At 37.2% G+C, this 22,227-nt stretch overlaps 1 protein-coding gene across 1 annotated transcript in view; it reads right to left on the bottom strand.

The window, feature by feature from the left end:
• The window catches only part of Nkain3 (sodium/potassium transporting ATPase interacting 3), a 642,299-nt gene that overhangs the window by 183,560 nt on the left and 436,512 nt on the right, over nucleotides 1-22,227 (bottom strand). The window lies entirely within an intron of this gene.

Here is a 22,227-nt window from a genome sequence, read left to right as displayed (position 1 = left end):
GTTACGTTTCTAGAATCTGTTAATTTTATTTTATATATCAATAATAAAACTTTTCAGATATGATTTAATTAGGGATCCGAGGTCAGGATATTATACTGAAATATCTGAGATTTCCCAGACTATTATCACAGGCACAGGTCTTCCTTCCTTCCTTCCTTCCTTCCTTCCTTCCTTCCTTCCTTCCTTCCTTCCTTCTTTCCTCCCTCCCTCCCTTCCTCCCTCCCTTCCTTTTTTTCTTCTTTTATTCCTATCTTTAAAGCAGTCTCTTACAGCTGAAATTGTCCTCAAATTTGTTAAACATAAAAGATTGACCTGATGATTCTACCATCACTTCCTAAATGTTGAAATTACAGCATGTGTCCACCCTACTTGGGTGTAATCGCATGCAACATAAAAAGGAGGTGAATGGAGATGAAATATTCAGAGAAAGAGAAGTTAATATGACCATAAAGGCAGATATTGGGGTGATACAAGCCACAGCCAAGAAATGCTATGATGACCCGAAAAAGAATGAGGAAATTAAGACATCATTTCCAAACTTAGATTGTGCATAGAACTGCCAGCTCCACAAATTCAACTCAAGAAAATCCCTTTTTTGATTTCTGACTATGGAAATGAGAGAGAAGAAATTTCTGTTGTTTAGACCAACAAATTTGTGATAATTTATTATGGCAGTCATAATAAATTGACATGGACAAAGAAAGTAATTATTGTAGGTAAATTAACTGGCCTAAGTTGGCAAAGAAAGCTAGGTATGGAGTGAGGACTTGGAGCTCTGGAGTCTACTCTTCGTTGTATGCACAGCATCGCATCCTGGGCACTATTTCACATCTCCTCCACTAAACATCTGGTTACACTTCACACCCTGAAGGGAACTCTGTTTCTCTTCCTCAGGCATATGGAGAAAATACTTTCACAGTTGTTCCAAAGGATGAAAAAGACACTCTTCAGTTTTTAAAATTTAAATTTATCAAAGTCTTTAGTGAAGACAACTATGGATTTTTTATCTTCATGAGAAGACTTTTAATGTAGGGTGAATATGTCTAATAGTAAAAACATTCCCTAACTTTCTGATTATCAACAGGAAAGTATCATTGACTTCCTGTGACAGGTTCATGTACATTGAAACTATTGTTACATTTTCAGTCTATGTCTATAAGGAATACATGAAACATACACAGAATTTATAATTAGACTGGGATCTCACAACCAAATTATCTTAGGTATACATAAATACTACAAAAGAACTCAGTAAATCTGAAAAATTTGCCCCAGACACTTTGGATACAAGATTCATTATCTATATTTCTACAATGTCACCTGTGGAAGACAAAGATATTAACATCTGAAATTCTGAGTAAGATGGTAGACAAGAAATTGACTTTGTATGACTTTGTGAAGAGAAAGAATGAGTGAAGATAAAAAAAAAACAAATTCTATTCCAAAGTCAGAAAGATTGCTGGAAATGTACAAAGACCAGTACAGAACTTCTGAAAACTGCAGAGAAAAAAAAAGGATACCATGAGTAGAAATAAGGCAAACACAAGACATCTCCATTTGTGTGACAGAATAGAAAATGAGTTCTCATCCAGAAGTTAACATGACATCCTTGTGAAAGATTTGCTTTAGACAAGCTCACATCCCTGACAAGCTTCAAATCCAGTTGCAAGTTTTGACAAAACTGATGCCTTAGGAAATAGGTCAGTACTGGAGAGGAACCCTGGTGCGGGAGAATTGTCTGTATTCTGTCAATCTGTTAATTTTGAATAAACACTTATTGGCCAGGCAGGAAGTACAGGCAGGTCAACCAGACAGGAAGTAGAGGCAGGACGATGAGAACAGGAGAATGCTATGAAGGAGGAAGCCTATTCCTCCCATTTTTGCCCAGACCACCGAGAAGCAAGATGTAACCTGCCCGGCTGAGAAAGATACTGAGCCATGTGGCTAGCATACATAAGAACAATGGGTTAATATAAGCTACAAGAGTTAATAAGTACCCTGAGTTAAAGGTCCAATCAGTTTTATAACTTATGGAGATCTCTGTGGGATTTTCTTTGGGGCTTGCCGGCTGTGGGGAACTGGGCAGGACATAAACCCTAACAAGCCAGCCCCTTCATGTTACAGAACCCAATTTTGTCACTCTGGCCCAGATAGTACCATCTTGAGAAGAAATCTATTGTTTGAAATTGAATTAACATGTGGGACCAGCAGATGGGAAATAATCACTAATGTGGAGGCTCTACTTAACTAGTTCTAGCACTAAGGTGACAGCTGTAAAAAGTAGCCATGCTGGACAATACCAAACCAAACAAGTGAAAGCAGAAGGGATTTCAGCTCAGGAAGTGAATTGTGTGTGGAAGGGCAGCTCCATCTTCGTGACCTGAAACAGACTGCATCAACTGAGAATAACTGTACACTTTGAAGTTGAGAACTGTGAGCCTGAAGTCAGCACATGGGTCAATCTCTAGAGCCACTCATCTAACATTTACTGCTGTAGACTCTGAAAATTATGTACCTCCAGTAGAAAATTTGTCATCTACATATGTTTCCCCAACAGGATAATTAATACTGGAGAGATCTCCAAAGTGTAATGCCTCTTCTGCCTTTGCAGCATTGTTGTTTTACCTAGCACATTTAGAGTACACCTCTCAGCTAGAATATCAGCACTGCAGAGGATACAATCTGAGGAGCCTTGGTAAGGTGGAGCATCTCTGCAAACTGAGACTGGCTGCTACTATTAATGCCACACGGATGCACATAGAAGGGAATCTACTAGCATCTATGGTTGATACCAAATGCTTCCCCAACATGGGCTAATCCCAACATAAGCCATTGGAAAGAAGAGTCTACAAGTACAACTGACTTTCATCCCTGATCCATGGCCTGCTGAGAGTGTGGATCCCATATCTGTTGGATGAAATATTCTGGAGATACTGGCTGAGTTCACTAGACTAAGTTCTACTTCAACGTAATTTTTAATTTTTTTTTTAAAAAAAATTAGCTAGTATGACCTATTTTCAGTGAGAGGGACTGAGGTGGCTCAAGTAAAGGCATTTGTAAAACAAACCTGGAAACCCGGGTTTTAGCACTAGATCCTTGGCAAAGGTGAAAGGAAGAACTGACTTCACAAGTGGTCCATGAACTCCACATGTTATTCCCACCCCAGTCATCATAATACATATACACAATAGTAATAACAAACAATTTAAAAAGTATGAGGTGGGGGCATGAATGTTACCCATTAATATTATATTAGGATCTGTGTGACCTCTCATGTTCATTGTGTTTGTTTTATAAAAGTGGGAAGCCTAATATTTGTTGTGCAAATATTTATAATCTTTACATAATAATGATAAAATATTCCATTTATTTATATTTCGTGGCCTTCTTTATCTCTTCTGACTATTTTTATTGCATGTCTATTTTTATCAGATATCAGAACAGCTATGCCCTTTTGCTTTTGTTTGCTGACTAGATTGACTTCCGCTCTGTGGCAGTCTTTGTCAAACATTTTGTGGTTAATAACAGTTTAAATTTGATTTCTAACTTAGTAACATGCTCTACATCTGTATCTGTGAGCTAAGTTTTTGTTGATGGTTATTATTGAGGGACGATTACTAGCTTGTATAATTATGTTGGCTGTGTTTTGTTCTTCCAAAGTGTTCTAGTTCTTTTTGTCAACTTGAATCAAGCTAGAGTTATCTAGTAAGAAGAACCTAACTGAGAAAATGGTTCTATCAGATTGGTCTGTAAGCAGGTCTTTGGGGCATTCGTTTTTGAATTATCGGTTGATGTGGGAAGACCTTCCCACTGTGGTTACTGTTGTTTTGAACAGGTGATCCTGGAAGTATAGAAAAGCTGACTGAGTCAAATTAGATAAGGAAAAGCCCATGAGGTCTCAATCCTACACAAAGAATTGTAAGTAAAAGAGAAAAGCGAGTAACTAGAGAAGTGACCTTCCTCAGAGAAGAACACCCTAACTAGTTGATCACTGCCAAATGGTTAACTCTGAAAACAGACATACATGTAACAATATGTGGATACTTCAGTTTATATTTAGCAATATATATGTATGTAAAATACATATATGCATGTAATAACAACCAGTGGCAAAAAAGGCTATGAATTTGAAGGAGAGTAGATAAGGGTGTATTAGAGAGTTTGGAGGAAGGAAAGGAAGAAGCGGTATAATTAAATTACAATATGAAGTAGCCCCCATAAAAATAAGCAGACAGAGCAAGCTAGGGAAAGCAAGTCAATAAGCAGTGTTCCTCCATGGCACATGCTTCAGTTCTTGTGTCTAAGTTTCTACCTTGAGTTCTTGCCCTAACTTCCCTTCATGATGTAAACCAAATAAACAGTAAAGTAAATAAACCCTTCCTTTCCAAGTTGCTTTTTGATATGGTCTTTTTCACAGAAACAGAAATATAACTAGGATACACGTGAAGGATTTCAGTTGCCCACGTGAAGCAGAAGTGATAATGCAGGGCAGGCAGGTGGCACCCAGGCCAAGGCACTGAACAGTTAAGCAGCTTGGAAACTGGATGGTCTCTGGGCTAGATCATTGCTTAACTGGGAATCTGGGTGAGTGGAAGGAAGTCAGACCAGGAGAGAATGCACAGAGGCAGCTGAGAGAGGGGTGGGTGCCCAGGCTAGGGCACTGCATAGCAGGGAAGATGGGGAGGAGAAGCAAGGTCATATTCTGTTGGCTTCACAGCTTCCTCTCCTCCTAAGCAGATCCTGTAGTCATTCCTACATCCTGTAGGCCAGAGACTTTTGCTGGAGCAATTCCATGTATGATCAGAGGTTGTCAGGCAATCGCACATGCTAATAATTGCCCCTCTAGTTACTTTCAGTGCTGTCTGAGGGCAATCTCCACTTCAATAGCTTCTGAAAGTGGGGGTTAAGACTCTGAGAGCATATGCAAACTGGCAGGAAATAGAAAGCTCTTAAACGTACAGATGGGTAACACTGAATGCCACCAGTTTTGAACTCTGTGTTCAGCGGGGAAACTGACCCTTAGAGTCTGCTGCAGAGGATGAGCCAGGAGGTCACAAAGATGCCACAGTGTGTTCTTGGGAAAAACTACTTTATGTGGTTAGATTTTCCTCAACTAAAAGAACACAAAGAACTTTTATGGGCATGCTAAAAATCATACCATAATAAAACATCATATATATATATATATATATATATGCTTGTTGGTTTGCTATTCAATTACCTTTACAGAAATAGTGCTTTATTGACAATAAAACATTTCTCCATTTTTAGGGTCTGTTGATTTGCTACATGAATCATTTGCAGTTACTCTCAGAGGGTAAAATATTACGGAAAAATAATTGCTTTCATTGGTGAATTTGGTTTAATGCGATGAAATTTACCTTCAGGCAAACTGCAGAGATTTGCACCAACTGCTCTATGTTCTGGTCATCAGATTTTAATCTCTTACAGTTAGTCTTGATTAATATAGAAGAAGCTATGTCTTTTTTCTCGTCTTAACAGAAGTCATTAGGTTCAGGATGAATTAACATGATCTCAAAATCCATATACATTTCTCTTTTTTAAACACTCACATCTAGTGACCTTTGCTATTGTGGAATATAAGTTCCTTTCAATATGACTTTGACTAAAATGTATACAAATAAAACACAAATCAATTTATGAGTCAGTCATACATATTTGTTACACTCATAAAACCTCTCAGCATAGCTCTTACTTACCTCTAGAGATAGAGCCACTCGTAAGCCATACTATGCTTTTTCACCAAGAGTATTAAAATTTGACAGTGAACATCAATACCATAAAATTATATTTAAAGTCAGACATGAAAAGTTTGCTATGGAGTTTATTTTAGGCTTGTATCTGTTTTCTATGCCCTTCACTTCTGGATTTCAAACACAAGAAACTGCTAACCACATGGTAACGGAATTTCCTGTACAAGTAAGATCAGACAAAAAGAATGCATAAAATTTAATGTCTTTATATACATAAATAAATACTGGAGGCCATTTATTTTGTTGAAACTCTTAGTAACCAAGTCAAGACCTGTAGTTTTTAAACACAGGTGGATTAACCTGAGACCACAGTTATATTAAAATAATTTTGAATATTTTAAATGTCATTTCTCCTTCTGATTTTGTAATTGGAATAATATGCGATGATTTAAGCTCACCTTGTCAAGAAAGTTGAAAACAGGAGCAACTGGTGCCTTTGAGATACAGGATTAAAAATTAACTAAACAATGGAGTTTTGACTCATGAAAATATAGGTGAGGGTAACAGAATTTGGCATCCCCAAATATGACACTTTGGCATGAAGATTACTTTGAGGTAGAGAAATTTAAAAGAAAAAAAGTTTTATTTTTCTTATTTGCTGAAATCAAGTTCCTATTTACAAAGATGCATTCCTTCAATGCCTGCCAGGAAGGCTAAGTTTGATTATCTAACAGGGCTTTCCTTGTTGCCAGCCCAGAGACAACACAGATGAGTCTACAAGGCAGTGCTTCCTAACCACCATTGTCTATGATTTATTTCTTACACGTAGCCTTCTACACACACTTCTTCTGTGTATATGTGTGAAGGCTGGTATTTGAACCATTTCTTTGAAAATCATCCATTCTGTGGGTGTCTGCAATGTATATATGAAATATACATGCCAATCCTCTTATTTGGTTCTCTGTTATTGTTATTCTATTTCATCATTTGCTAGTCAGTGTCTCAGCAGTAGATTTAGGATAGAAGAACAATTGTATTCTATTTGTAGAGGGTGGTTTGAAGAACAAGAAGGAAAAAAATGAGAGAGGAGAAACCAGAAAATGAAGCAAAGCAGAGAGTAGGAAGAGATGCAGAAATGACCACAAAGCTGTAAGGAGAGCATGTGGTGTCTTTCTTTTGTGGTCATCAGTGAAGGCAATAAAAAAACATGATGGTGATTTTGAGAGAGGTTAAGAAAAATAGCTGTTGATAGATCTACATTCTATGTTTAAGGCCATGTTCTTCAAATATTTGAACTACAGAAAATTGGTTCAAGAACCCTTTGAAATGTTGCTCCTTAATTTCACATATAGACATGCATGCCCACATGTTATTCAGATTGTTTCCAATGTATTGTTTCACATGCAAAAAATCATTTCCATTTTTTATGGTATGTTATTATACAAGTTTTCATTAGCTAAAGAATTAGAATTATTCTCTTCATTCTTTATATCACCTGCTTCTTATTGTGTGTGCTTAATTTGATTTTAGACAATCTGTTTCTAAATACAGATCCAACTAAACAATAATATTTATATTTTTATTTAATCTTAGTTGCAGATCAAAGGGTTGTTGAATTTGCTGTTATGTAGACATCTGTCTTCTTGTCTTTTAACTTTGTTTTTATTAGTTGCCAGCACAACTGGAAGTAAAAAAGATAATATGTTACAGAGAAGTCCATCTGTGCTTAAATAACTTGCTTAGTTTTCAAGAGTTGGGTAGAATTTGTAGTTATACGATAAAATCATGTGAACAAAATACTTGTGCATTTACGAATGTAAATTATAAGAGTAATACATATCTAATGGTCTTCTCTACACTAAACATTTTAGGGAGAATGTAGATTTAAATGAAACACAGAAAGTCAGGCTTCATGGGGGAGATTTAAGTATTTAGATATTTTAAAACAAAGACTAGAAGCCTGCACAATTTAAGAATTGACCTAACTGGGACAGCAGAGGAGGAGATAGGATAGTTAATTTCAGTAAGAGGTGGGGGAGAAGTCTAGGATTTTCATCATCAGGGAGGAAGAAGTTGAGGTTGGTGGTTTGTGCATATATTAATTTTAGGTAAAGGACAATCAGTTATAACACCTGTTCTTGGACTAGAGGAAGGCTTTGCCATTTCTAGGGAAGCCTTTGTCATTTTTATGGGTCTGAGAAACTGAGGTCATTGACGTGGCCATAATCATGCCAATGATACACATTTACTCAGGACTTCATTAATCTTCCACAACTTTTTATTGATTCAATAAAAATTCAATATCAATCTTATTGCTATAGCAGTGATTATATATCCCTTTCCTACAGTAAGTTGAACTGCTAGAAGGGACTACAGAATATTCAAGCTTCCAATAGGGAAAAGCATGTCATTTGTTGATGCTTTTGCAAGTCATTTTGCAAGTCACAACAATAAAATGTGTACCTCTGATGTTGAATATAACAGTTTAAAAGCCTAGGAGTGGAGATACACTTCTGTAATCATGGCACTTGGGAAGCTGAGGCAGGAGGATTGAGGCAATTCAAGGATGATATGGCTCTTAAAAAGACCGTGTGTCCATATACAAACATACATACATACATACATACATACATACATACATACATACATAAATACATACATGCATACATACTTAAAAACCAGTCTTCAAGGTGGGGACTGGTCATTAAGCATTTCTATACTCAATTTGTCATATTTACAGCTGTGTATTGCTGGAGTTTTTCAGTTAACTGACTGTTGGTCAGATACAACCTTTATCACTAAACTGGTGTTTGATGTCATAGTTTCAATCACTTCATGAAGAAATGAAAGCCCATCCATGCATTATGTGATATACATAGTATTTCTAATATTAGCTACGCATTGGGATTTAGAGAGAACATAAGAGTTCTTATCTCTTTTTACTTGGAATGTGTATTGCAGAGGGCAGGTGCCAAGGAAAACACACACATAGCAGTTACATAGTGAAGGAGTAGTTTGCTATCGGTGACTAGGATTGCTTTATATAAGATGCCCAGGATTTGTTTCTCTGAAAGTTGAGTAGATATTTATGTTAAGACTTACAGAAAGGGTGATGGAGAAATGACTTAGTGGTTAAGAGCTCTTGATCTTACACAGGACCAGAGTTTGATTTCCAGAACCCACATAGAGGATCTCAACTTCCTAGAACTACAGTTCCAAGGAATCTGACACCCACTTCTGATCTCCTTAGGCACCAAGCACACACATGGCACAAAGATATACATTTGCAAAAAATACACATAGACATATAATAAAATACGTAAAGAAATCTTAAAGAACTTTTAAAATGATCTATTGAAAAACTAGACAAACTATTATTGGAGGTCGGTATCAGTGAAAAGAGTTTTCAGGTTAACAGATTACACAGGCAGAAACTCTAGATGGTAAAGAAGGTTGAATATTCAGGGAACTAGCAAAGGCTCTAGGGATGGAGGGAATCTAAGATGAGGTTTGGTTAAAGAGATGTTGAATCCATAGGAGACAAAGCTCTGAAAAAAATAAAGACATACCCAAAGTCCGTCTGGGCATCCGAATATTGATATCATTTATTCTGGATTGGCAGAAATTTATACAATGTATGTTATTGGGCAAAAATGGAAAGAAGCTTATCAGATTGTGTCTGTAGTGATAGATGTATAAGATTGTGTAAGGAACAGAATGCTGTGGCACATGGAGACGTTACTGAGTGTTGTGAGAAGTGTGTTGAACACTCAATGTTAAAACAGAAGGAACTAGGTGGTTCTCCTGCTGCCTTCATTGTTTCTCTGGAGCCTTTACAACTAACACTGGGCACGGAAATCTCTGTTGTTGAATAGTTATTGAGTTTTCCTGCCAAGCTACGATCCCACCAGGAATTTATGCTTGTGGCATTCAGCTTTATTCAATGTGATTCTCTTTATCCACAGCTCGAATTTTGAGTGTCAATTTTCTCGTGGTCTCACTTGCCCTATATATTTAAGAGCTGCCCACTCATCTGTTTGTAGTTTTATACATGTTACAAAGTGACACAGTGTGGGGGTGGCACACACCTTTAATCCCAGCACTTGGGAGACAGAAGCAGCAGACCCTCCTCCCTCCCTCCCTCCCTCCCTTAAGGATTTCTCCTATAGACAATAAAGCTAACTACCATTGTAGATTGCATAAGTAAATGGAGCAAGTTTCATTTATCTCTGCAGAGAGGAGTAGCAAAAGCCTGTGGTGTAATCAACAGGAGACGCTGGACTATGCTGTCAAAGACTCATGTCTTTATTTACATAACATTGGGAAATTTCTACAAGTTAGAAGTTAGTAATCAGGATTTTCTAATTTTTCTTATTGTCTCAATCACTTAAGTTAAATATTTAAAAACCTTTCAACTGCTGTATCTGAATCATATATTATAGGGTACAATGTGTATACAATGTGACATGATCACGTCAGCCTGTTATCATTTCCCTCATTTCTTCCTGTTAGAATATTCAAGGTTTTTCTTTAGCCACTTTGGAATGAATAGTGGTTTGTTGTTCACTGTGTTTTGCCTTGGAACACTTGAATTATTCCTTCCTAATTGTATTTAGGTGCTTCATCTTGAACCTCTACTTCGTATCCCTCCATGCTACCCTTTCAGCTTTATGCTTCCTAATGTCAGCGTCCAGTCCATGACAAAACACCAGAGGTAATTAAGTTAGAAATATTTTTGGTTCATGGTCATGGAGGTTTCAATCCATGGTCACCTGACCTATTACTTTAGTCTTATGGCCATGTGAACAGTATGCAATAAATGAAAGGGCAAAAGAAAACTACTCACTTTGAGAAAGTCGAAAGCAAAGACTGACAGACAGACAGATAGATATGGATAGATAGATCATTGGTTTCCCACGATCCCTTTCGAGGGCATATGTCTATTGACTTTATTCATCTCAGGAGCTTCATGTAATGTCTTCACCCTATCCCAGTCAGTTACTGGCAACTAAGCCTTTAACACACATGACTTGGAGGGCACCCTAGATTCAAAGTGTACTCCTTTCTATGCTCAGGTAATGGCTATTTTAGTTTGGTCTATGGGATCACATGTTTTACCTAGTCTCATAGAAGAATAAAGTAAGAATAAAAACATGCCACCTCTCTGTGTCTGACTCACTTTACATTAATCTCCTTCCTGTCCTTGCAGATGAGATTTCATTCATTGTTTATAGCTCAATAATCTCCTATTGAGCATTACCATACTTTCTCTATCAGTAGACCTCTGAGGTGGTTTCACATCTTGGCTGCTGTGACTAGTGCTTTAGAACCTTTCAAGGGTTGAGGAGAAGCACAGTGAGGAGCCATGGACCACCAGCCCTCTGCAAAAAAGTACATCAGTCTTTTAAATGCTATTACGCATCTCCTACCAGTGATTCATTTTTACTTGATCCATTCACATCCACATCTTTGTTCATGTTGTTTCTTCTACTTTTAAGGAATACAAAATCTGTCCGTATGACAAAACCTGGGTGACTTGAATATTGTCTTCCAAAGTCTTCTAATATTTGAATACTGACACATTATGTAAGTGATGTCCCAAATAGTGTTCTTAAACAGACATAATGCACATTCATAAATATATACACTTACAATATACTTATTTTATATATGCATATGTTAACATGTCTTTTCATTTAAGTTTTATTGGAATGATGTACATTTTATTTATAATCAATGAATTTTTAACATCTGTAGTTTACTTAGGTAATTACCAGCTGATGATTCAACACATCTGGCTTCTTTGTCTTTGTGTTAATCAATAATTGTTTGATTACAATATTATGTCTCTTATGCTAATTAGACTTTTGAGACCATGAAATTGTTCTACCTTTGTGCCTCATGCCGGCACTAATGTGTTATATTTATAGTTTAGTGTATTCATAAATCATGAACACATTTGCATGTCTACACACATTCTACTTAATTTGCACAAAGGGAAAATTTCTATTCACGTTTGTTTTTGTTACATTTACCACCTGGAAAGAATATCCTTGCTTGTTTTTCAGTTCAGATTTAAAAAGTCCTTGTTAGAGAGAAAAAATAATGTTCTAATGTGACAGAATTCTTTAAAAGAATGAAATATCATGCAATATTTCAATTGATGTCTTTTAGAAAGCTAATTTGGTAAATAGAATAATACTGCTACTTTTGTACTATGGATGCTGTTAAAATCTCAAGCTAGGAAAGAATATTTTCTTAATTGTTTCTTTTGATTAAATAATTATGAAGCCTGGAAAGAAATCTGATTAAATATAAAATTGCCTGTGTTTAAACCCTATTCTACTGATACTTATCTGTTATCAACTGTCTCCATTGACCGAGTGTCCATCTTGGGTGGCTTGTAGAAGGCATTCTAAAAGATATGGAAGCTTTTGGAACAATAAATCCAATGCAGTTCCTTGGGGTTGATTAGAACTTGGGAACACTGGTTATCTTGCCCTGTTTCCTTTGCCAAAACACAAAGAGTCTTTAAACTGTATAGGTTTGCTCCTTATGAAAAAACTTCACTATAGATAGATCATGATAAACTTAAAAGTGTCAGGAGACTGCAATATCTGAATCATTGTTCTTAATTCAACAAAGTGTGAAATAATTCATGTCCTAACTAACTCTTTATAATCTAAGGTGCGTAATCTTTGTCAGTTAAATGCATTAGAGAATACAAATCAAAACAGCTTGATTCAGAATTATATATCATGTGATTTTTACAAAATTGAAATAGTCTGATGATATGATGCTTAGATCATATTATCAACTAATGATAAGGCCCATTGGTATGCTATTTATTGTTTAAAATAGTCAGCTGGGTCTACTATGAAACATTATAAAGGAACCCAGGTTTGAGGGGAGGGGTGAGAGTCATTAATTTAGTAAGTAGTACATGCCATTTTTTCCAAGGCTATAAGAGCCGATCTATCCTGGGTCAACTCTTTTTCTGTGACTGAGACATTCTGGTACTTTAGAAGTTAATTTAGAGATTTTAAGGAAAAGATCAAGGACAAAATGATAAACGTAAAATTTTCGTTTCTCCCTTTTGAAGGACAGTGCTTTCAGGTGCGTTTGTCTGAAGAAGGCCTCACTGCACTCCAAGGTGGACACTGCACAGCAGGCATGATGAGTGAGACGTAGGCAGCACTTGCTTGGCTTTGTCACCCTATGTCACCATCAGGGAAACAGTAACAGAAAGCTTCTGTGCAGCAGGCCATGCGTTGAGGTTTGTATGTTAAATCAATGGACAATTAAAATACTTGAACTTCTGTCAAGTTATCAATTATCCTTTCTTATTTCTTGGAGGATTTTTATTTCCATTGACCTCTTTAGCATTATCTAGTTTCAGACCAATACCAAATCTCAGCACAGCAACTCTTGAGGCACATTGTGTAAAATTTTGATTTCTATCCTACGGTCTTTCTTTATACTTTAGTACTGAGGAAGTCTCTTATATGAAGTTGCTTGTTCATTCCCAGCCACCCAAACTCCCAAAATAATCACACAGAAACTATATTATTTGCAATACACATATTTCCCCTCTTGGCTTCATGGTGTCTCTTGATTCCGCCTTCTTTCTCCCAGCATTCAGTTTAGTTTTCCCCACCTACCTCTATTCTGCTCTGCACAGGTCCAAGACAGTTTCTTTATTAACCAATGGTATTCACAGCATACAGAGAGAATCCCTTATCATCTCCCCTTTTCTGTTTAAATAAAAAGGAAGGTTTCAACTTTAACACAGAAAAATATAGCTCCACCAGAGACAGATGCTGGATAGAAACTTGCCAGTAGGCCAGTACCATGGGACGTTATACAGATTAATAGAAATGGGTTAATTTAATATGTAAGAGTTTGTTAGAAATATGCTAGAGTCGTTTACCAAGCAGTGTTTTAAATAATATAGTTTCTGTGTGATTATTTTGGAGCTGAGAAATCATGAGCAAGCAAGCAGCCTCCTACAACCGAAGTCTACTTCAAAGATCCATCCTTTATGTAGGGAAAGATATATGCTAAATTAGTGCTGTTTTAAATTGGCTGTTTTTAAAATTGTATGTGTTTCTGTGTATGTGTGTATGTTTGTCTGTGCATGTGGTTGTATGTATGTATATATATATATATGTGTGTGTGTGTGTGTGTGTGTGTGTATTTATGTCTTTGTGTGTGTGTGTGTATGTGAATAATATGTGTATGTGGGTATATGTGCCATAGCATATCTGTGGAGACCAAAGGACCACTTTGGAAGTCAGTTTTCTCTTTTCCTCTTTATGAGGGTTCTTAGGATGGGATTCATGGCACCAGGATTACACAGTAAGCACCTTTACCCTCTGAGACATCTTACTGACACTCCAAAATGAACAATTTTCACACATGATTTTGAAAGGGATATTTTACACTAATACAAAATAAGCCATAGGAAACAGGAATACGTGCCATCAAAGTTATATAAAATATGAGTATTTCTAACTCTCGTCTCCTATGATTCTGCAGTATTATAAATCACAGAAAGCATTATTACATGGTCATCAGTAAAGGTCCAGGAAATAAGGGAAGGGGCAGACACATAATGCACACCAAATTTGTTCAGATAAGTCTAGATGGATATCACATAACCAAAGACATGCAGTTAAATACTTTTTCAAGCTGCAAATAGATCAGTTCCCTTCTGTCATGGGCAAGGTAACCTGAGGAAGAATGAGCCTCTTCCTCTCAACTCTTTTTCATATTTGTTAAGGATTGAAATAGTATTCTCCCAACTCATCAAACCAACAGCAACAACTCAAGTAAGAGATCAGATGAATTATTTGACGGCTTTTTGCCATAATTGACTTTGGAGAGTAATGAGTGGAGAAAAAAGGATAACAGGAAATAAAAACTGTAATTATCAAAGAAAAGATGGATTGGTGTGGAAGAATTTTATGGAGAAATCTCGTAAATCTTGCAGTTGATTGGTCAAGTTTGGACATGATTTACAATTAATAAAGGATGAATTCATTGGTAATTTTGACAGCTAATAATTCCTAGTATTCCATAGTCATTTACTTGATTCATTATGATGAAGTTGTTCTAAAGCTCAAATGCTCAAACAGCCTATAATAGGGTGTATCACATACAATGCATATTTATTTATTAACAGAGAAATAAAGGTGTTCCTGTAATTTAATGGAGATGCATAAATGTGTTAGGGCCATCATTTCATCATAAAATACCAGGAATTATTATAGTAAGCATTCTGGGTCTTTTATATAACCATTCTCACTGTTATAATAGATTCTACTTTGGGACATATAAATAATAGCTTTGTAGCTTGGTTACTCAATTTGGTTATAATTTCACATAAATTGGGTCTCCTAGTTAGTGTCTTTGTCTGATATGTGGTTATTATTATTGGTAGCTAGTGCAATTCTTTTCTTTATATTTATTTAGTTAGTTCTATACATGATTATATTGCCTGCATGTTTATCTGTGCACCATATGCATACTTGGTGCTTGTAGAATACAGAAGAGAGCATCTGATCCTCTGGAATTGGGTTATGGATGGTTGGGAACCACTATTTTGGTGCTGGGAAGCAACCTGGTCTTCTGTAAGAGCACCAAGTGTTTTTAACCCCTGAGCTACTTCTCCAAACCCAAGTAAAATTCATACATCTGATGAAAATGCACACAGAAGATTAGAGGAGCATAGGACATTGGTGTCAGCAAGGGCAGAGACTTATTTGTCTGACAAAGCATGGCACAGATGGATTATGTGCTACTGTTTTTCTGACAATCAATTGAGATAACAGTCAAGTGAATAGTAGAGGAAAGACAAAACATGATCTCAGCTGATTGCTGAACAGTGTTTCACAGGGTCAACTCCTCCCAGAAGTTGCCAAGGGTTCTTAGGATGGGTTGCAATCTTCAAAGCTAGTTTTCAAAAGAAACTAACCAGACTCCTGTTTGACACAAGGAGATGGCAGATAGAAGGAAAGAACACAAGCGGGAAGGACAATGCCCTATTTTAGCAGTGAGGTTGTTGTTGAGGTTCTTAGATTTCTAATGAAGGATCAGACATTTTATATTCTGAAGACCATTTATGCTGAATATTTACCCATGAAGTAGTCAAGACACTCTACTCTAGTCTTTGTATACTTATGAGGTAAGAGTGATTTCACAGATTCAGAGTGTCCCCTAATGCATATGTCTATTGTTCCTGACCTGACCTGGTCATCAACCCTGATCCAGCCTATCCTTATTAATATGCTTCCCTTTGGTCTGATACCATGAGTTCTGATTTGTGCAAATAATAATTCACCTTGAACTCATCAAAATCCTAGTATAGCACGAAGCAGAACACTGGTCTGTAGGGAAACTATCATCACCAGCAGAATTGTGTTCTTTTGACTCCTGGAACTTCCTGTGTCAAACCGTTACTTCTCTCTTTCTTGCCTGTCTTTCTCACTGTTGTTGCACTTACCAAAACCTGACATGAGTTCATCTTTGTGTGCATGTGTATCTGGCAAGCATATGATGGGTTTCATTCAGTTGGTGAATTTTTCTCAATTAAAGTCAATAACATCTACATTTGCTCAAATCTACAATGCTCAAATCCATATATATATCAAAGACTGAATCACAAACTTTAAACTAAAATTGAACATGAGAAAACAGACATGAACATTTAAAGGTGACACTTTATATAAAATAATTAAAAAGAAAGAAAAGAAAAGGACTAAATATAGGTATGCTTGCTTCAGTTGACACTCAAATTAAGTAGGGTTGGTGTCAGAGGATAAAGTCATCTGTTCCATCTTGTTTAATTAAGCTACTTTGTAAAATGGTTCACCAAATCAAATATTTTCAACCACATGCTAAAATGAATAATATTCATGCTAATAACATCATGTTTACACAGACAAATTGGCTTATTGTATTAAGGAAAAACATTAAATGGATTAAGCAACTCATATTAAAATGTGTAAAACTCAACAAATTGATTTGACTGCATTTCTTGGAATTTAGTCAATAAAGCCAGCATTCCTTAGGGATCATTCATGCCAGAGCTAAAGTACCAGAGAGTTACTTAACAGTAATTGCAGGCAGCTTTACAGCTCCAGAAGGGCATGACAAAAAAAAAAAAAGTCCTTCCATTACCACAGCCTCCTTGTTGAGGTTGCTTTACTAAACGAATGCGATGCTTACTGAGAAAATCCATGACCACAGCTGAAAGGGACAAAGAAGCAACCTACAGAAGACCAGCATTGAGAATTTAGGGGCTATATTCTTTCATGCATAATTTTGTATCTGATTTGCTACCGTGAAGGTTTGGAGGTAAACTGTTTTGTTCAATAAATTTCAAAGGTTTGATATTCTATTAATGAAGCTCACTTTTTTATTGATTTTTATTGAGCTCTACATTTTTCTTTGCTCCCCTCCCTGCCTCACCTCTCTCCTTCAGCCCTCTCCCCAGGTCCCAATGCTCCCAATTTACTCAGGAGAGCTTGTCCTTTTCTACTTCCCATGTAGATTAGATCCATGTATATCTCTCTTAGGGTCCTCATTGTTGTCTAGGTTCTCTGGGATTGTGATTTGTGGGTTGGTTTTCTTTGCTTTATGTTTAAAAACATGAAGCTCTCTTTTTATATTCACATAGAAACATATTTGAAACAAATGAAAGCCATACAACTGAATGAGTTGTCATAACTTACACTTCCCATTTTGAATATGGAACTATTTTCAGTCTTGGTTGAATCTGCATTTGTGGTAAAAATCATAGTTGCCTGTATATCATTTTCTGTTTCACCACAGTGAGGTTTGTACATTTTTCTTACCATCCACAATTTCACATATACGTCTCCCGAGCTTGGGGAATTTCATTCCCTCAGTTACCTTTCCTCCTCCCTTCTCCCCCAATGCAGTCCTTCTTAACAAGCTCCTCCTACTTTGATGTTGTTTTTCACCCACTGAGTTCGAATGTGATTGCTTGTTTGAGTATGCAAGAAACATGGAAAATTTATCAGAGGCTACACCTGAGAAAAACCTCTCTTCTCCTCCCAGGACCCAAAACCCACCCATAATCCTTCAGGTCTTCCACAGTAGTTTGTGGGTGCAATGGCCTTGTGATATCCTGAAGATACCGGTTCTTGGCACTCCCCTCCCATCCTTTGGCTTTTATATTTTTTTCCTGACTCTTCTGGGAAGTAGAGTCTTGAAGAGGGTGATGTACATGAGCTATTTTGTTGCTACGTTTCTCTGGCTGCTGTGGTAATTATTGCCTAGCCTTGAAGCCATGGAAGTCCTCCTGCTCAGCTTCCCAAAGCTGGGTTTATAGGTGAGAACCATTATGTAAAGTTCTTTCTTCAGTAATTCTCAAGTAAGCATTGAAATCAGAATAATCCTGCTGTTGCTGTGGACTCCTAATTCATTTACCCAATCAGACACATCTTTGAGGGCAGGATGGTAAATTTTGGTTGGGTTTCTTGAGAAATGATTTCAAACAGCTGTTTTTCTCTGAATCCCAGTTTCCAGGCCAAAGGGAGAAAGTCTCCATGTGTAGATAAACATCCTGACACTGGCTCTTTAGAACAATATTAATCTCTAAGCCACAGACTCATGTATTTTTTAATCTACCTCATGAACAAAAAAATTATAATGGCCCATTAGGAAACATTAAATCCTGATCATTTTTGTTAATGTTCTCGCTAATATGTGTTCCATAAAGTTGTTCACTTTTATAACTATGATACTGGTGTCAAGGGTTAATGAGCCATGCAGCTCCTAATGCTGGACATCTGCCACTAATCCATTACCAGAAAAAGGGTAATCTACCAACCCTGCAGATGGATCGGAGTCCTGTAGGGGTAAATTATCCCCATCCTGTGTTGCTATGTAGTGTCTGGTGATTGTCAGAGCACTTTCACATACATTATCAGATGTGGCTTCTAAAACTATTCTCTGATAAAGATGGGTATGCAGTATGAATCTTCCTTGTTTGTGGACCCTGGCAAAGAACCATGGTATCTGTGTGTCCTTGACCAAAGAGAACTGACAAGTGTTCATTTATGAGGACAGCCACTGTCTGAGTGTGCAATTCTGATAGAAACACACCATAAAAAGAGACCTAGGAAAAAGATGCCATTCAGTCAATTTGACAAAACATCTGGGTAACACTATTCCCATTTTGAGATGAAGAAACAAGATTTTTAACCAAATGGCAGCTCCACAGTAGAGAGTGTACCTAGCCTTTGGCTGTTGCTTGCTCCTTGATTTTTCTGTTAAACCTATGCTGACAAATTCTATATTATATCATACACAAGGGAGGTTGCTGAAAGTCTGTCTTCTCTATGGCCCTGTGTGTTGGAGAGGATGTTGCTGCTCTCAGGTCCTTATGGCCCGTCTATTGACATAAAGGCAACCCTGTTATATTATCTCATGACAATGTTAGGAGAGAAATAAACTCCTGTCATTATAACCATAGAAGAGGAAAATTTGGAATGAAAACCCAAGTTTCTTTATCTGTGTTTATCATTTATTTATCCATTTAGTACTTTTGCTGTAGTAGAGTGAACCTAGGACTTCAAGCACGTTAGGTAATAACCACACCACTGAGCAGTATCTTCAGCCCTCTCTTTTTGTTTCTCCTTTTTATTTTGCATGAGGGTCTCACTAAGTTTTACAGACTGGTCTTGAATTTGCAACCCTTTAGCCCCAGCCTCTTAAATAGTTGAAATTGCAGGACTTTTCAACCATACCTGGATAAATAAGCTTATTCAAATCTGCGAGAACGGCATTATTATTTCCTTCTTGATGTTGTCCTGATAACATAACAACAAAGATGAGAAAGTCATATGTAACACTTCAAGTGGGCCAGCCTCAGTTCTTGACTCTCCATAGATTTTAACTGGCTTAAGGCTCACAACAAACCAAAGGGATCATGTTGACCTCATAAGGTATGATGCTGAGTGTCCTATGCACTGCTCTTTGCTGTGAAGAGACACTATAACCAACGTAACTCTGATAAAAGAAAGAATTGAATTGGCATGCTTACAGTTTCAGAGGGTTCATCCATTTTCATCATGGCAGGGGGCAGATAGGAGCACGAAAGCACTGTAACTGCAGAGAGAGAGAGAGAGAGAGAGAGAGAGAGAGAGAGAGGAAGAAGAAGAAGAGGAAGAGGAGGAAGGGAGGGAGGGAGAGTGAGAGAGAGACAGAAGAAGAAGATGAAGAAGAAGAAGAAGGAGGAGGAGGAGAAGGAGGAGGAAGAGAGAAAGAATATCTCGGTCTGCCGCAGCTTTTGAGACCCCAAAGGTCACTCTCCATGACATACTTCCTTGATCCAAGGCCACACCTACTCCAACAAGGCCAGACCTCTTAATTCTTATAATACTTTCAAACAGTTCCTCTCCTTGGTGACTAAGCATTTAAATATGTGAGTCTACAGGAGCCATTTTTATTTAGACCACTACACTAAGTTATCAAAACACCAAACCTGACAAGGTCCCAGTTTTCATGTTTCTACTTGCAAACTGAGACTACAGTTTCATTGTCCCCAGTTACATTTTAGTATGCTTAGCCCTCATGAGTTTAAATAATTTGCCTTTAATAGTTTATCATCAAGTAAACCTGATTTTTAAAGGCAATCTGATTTGACAAAAAAGAAAATGGGAAAAACCTGGGTCTTTTATGATCTTGTCCAGTAAGCCAGCCTTGAAAACAGTTCTCCCTCTTGAACTTTGAGGTATGAAATGTGATATGCACTGTGTCAGGCGCATTGTGAAGAGTTTCTTTCTGTAACTTTCAACACAATATTTCCAAAGTGATTATTCTTGCACTAACCTTGAAGATAACCACTTGGGTTTGACTTTTGCCTAGTAGTTTTTAGTCATCCTGCTACTTTCCATGCATCCTTCAATATGTAAAATTAGGAGCAATTAATGATCCCAGTTCCATATAGCTAGAGAGGATCTAACGATGCTATAGAGTCTCCCCCCTCCATTTTTAAAGGCTATGAGTGAAGGCTACTCATGGATGCCTGAAATTGCAGAGTTCCTAAAGCTACATTTCCTATGCTTCCCACCTCCATTTGGCTTGTGAGAAGGCAGAAAATGGCTAGAAAGATAAGGAGGATGATTTTCATTCTGGGAAGGACAGAGTGGTGTGAAATTGCATGATGGCCAAAAACACAGTGCCATTTAAAAACTTTAAATTTTCTTATTCTGGAAATTAACACGGGATATTAAATGACAGTAGGCAAATGAAAGTGCAGAAAGGGGAAGCCTATGCAGAGGCAGCCTCTAGAAGTCCTGTCCCCCACCCGCCATACCCATGGAGCTCACCTTCAGTGGGTATTAGCTAATGTGAATGCAATTAGCTGTGATATTTCAATTTGCATTGTTTGGTTTGGTTCTTTTTATGTAGTTGGAATAAAGGTTTAGCATTTCTTTATTGGATTAATTAATGAATAAATGTTAAAGTTGTTTGGCAGATCTTGCTTCCCCAACTTGCCAGATGAATACAGCTCTCAAGCCTCATCAGAGTAGCTTCTTTTGGGGGTAGATGAAGCTTACTATGAGACTTGCTGTTGGTCACAGTACAGTGACTAAGAGAGTAAGGAATGACAAGGCCTTAATGGGACACCTTTTCCTTCACGAGGATCATCAGTGAAGAAGAGGAGGTGGAAGACTGTAAAGTCAGAGGTTGCCGAGAACTACTGTGAATCACTATGTTCTGGTTATGATAGGGCCATTATACACTCGCAGCATTTGAGCCTGCGTGCACAAGACCTACATAAGATCAAAGCACTCAAAATTTCCATGTGAATGGGAAAATTCATGAGACCCCACACATAGCCAAGGAGTTATTTCAGTCATGGCTGCTGGAGGAGGGGAATCATCAGTTTTCTTTAGGGATGCTGTCCCAGGTCTGTTCCCATGTTCTGGTGGGTGATTCTTTACCCATGTGCATGCCATAATCATCAAACTAGTTCAATGCTTTAAAAAAAAAAGCATGTGGAGCAATGGTTTAGAGCTTAAGTATGCTTCCTGATCTTGGAGACAACTCAAGTTTAGATAGCAAAATCCACATATGATCACAATATACTTCTCCCTATGTGTGTACCTGAGCATGTCCACGTGAACATGCAGAGAGACACACACTCATACTTTTAAATAGAAATAAAATAAATCTTAGATATCCAGCATATAGAAGGTATTTAGTAAACAATTATTTTATTTCCACTTAATGAATATATACATATGACAAAAGAATCAAAAAGTGCTAAATACTTATAATCAAAGAAAGGAGTCTTCTCTACTTTTAAATTATGTATACTAGTATATTATTTTATTTAAAAATATGTGTACATTAGTGTAGGTAAAATGGCTCAGAGCAAGTAAAATGTAGTTGCTTGCCAAGCTTGGTGATCTGAATTCAATCCATGGAATCTGCATGATAGAGGAGCAAACAGACTCTTACAGGTTGTGCTCTG

This window comes from Myodes glareolus, chromosome 16, assembly GCF_982192425.1.
Source record: "Myodes glareolus chromosome 16, mMyoGla1.1, whole genome shotgun sequence".
Classification (NCBI taxonomy): domain Eukaryota; kingdom Metazoa; phylum Chordata; class Mammalia; order Rodentia; family Cricetidae; genus Myodes; species Myodes glareolus.
Note: the sequence above shows the minus strand (reverse complement) of the source record. Positions and strands in the feature narration are given on the sequence as shown.